This window comes from Sinocyclocheilus anshuiensis, unplaced genomic scaffold (genome assembly GCF_001515605.1).
Source record: "Sinocyclocheilus anshuiensis isolate Anshui unplaced genomic scaffold, SAMN03320099.WGS_v1.1 scaffold238, whole genome shotgun sequence".
NCBI classification, from domain to species: Eukaryota; Metazoa; Chordata; class Actinopteri; order Cypriniformes; family Cyprinidae; genus Sinocyclocheilus; species Sinocyclocheilus anshuiensis.
Window position 1 is genome coordinate 1,332,519 of NW_015547674.1, and position 794 is coordinate 1,333,312.

Below are 794 nucleotides of genomic sequence, written 5' to 3' on the forward strand. Positions count from 1 at the left end.
CACACCCACACACACACACACACACACACACACACACACACACAAAACTTGCTCAAGGACCTCAGTCGTGCTACTGAGGGTGGAAGAAAGCACTGTATATTCACTCCCTCCACCTACAATTCCTGCCGGTACTGAGACTCGAACCCCCGACCTTCGGGTTACAACCATCTCTAACCATTAGGCCACAACTGCCCCTACTTCTAGTGGAGAAACAAAAGGGGCAGTTGTGGCCTAATGGTTAGAGAGTCATCTGATATCAGAAACAGTCAAAAGTTTTTCAGTGAACAAAACCTTCGTTAATATTACCAATCAGATCTTGAAGTACCTGTTGATAAAAAGATATTCTTTGAGCATACCCATTTAGATTTACATTTACATTTTTAGTCATTTAGCACAGTGTTTCTCAACCAGGGGTCCGTGGACCCCTAGTGGTCCTTCACATAAGGCCAGGGGGTCCGTATAAAGTATGAATTTTGTATAAATGTTGTATATTTTCATGACATGTTCCCATGAAAGAAAAATCCAATATAGCTGACGATATGGCCAAATACTGGACAAGTCAGCTAACTTGAATTATACTTGACTGCATTTGGTCCTTACAAAGACACAAATGATACGAGATTTTGTTCTGGGGGTCCTTGAGGATGGTTCTGAATTGGACTGGGGTCCGGTATGCCAAAAGGTTGAGATTCACTGATTTAGCAGATGCTTTTATCCAAAGAGACAATAGAAGCAATCAAAACCAACAAAAGTGCTGTGACAAGTCTCGGTTAGCCTAACACAGTACACGTAGC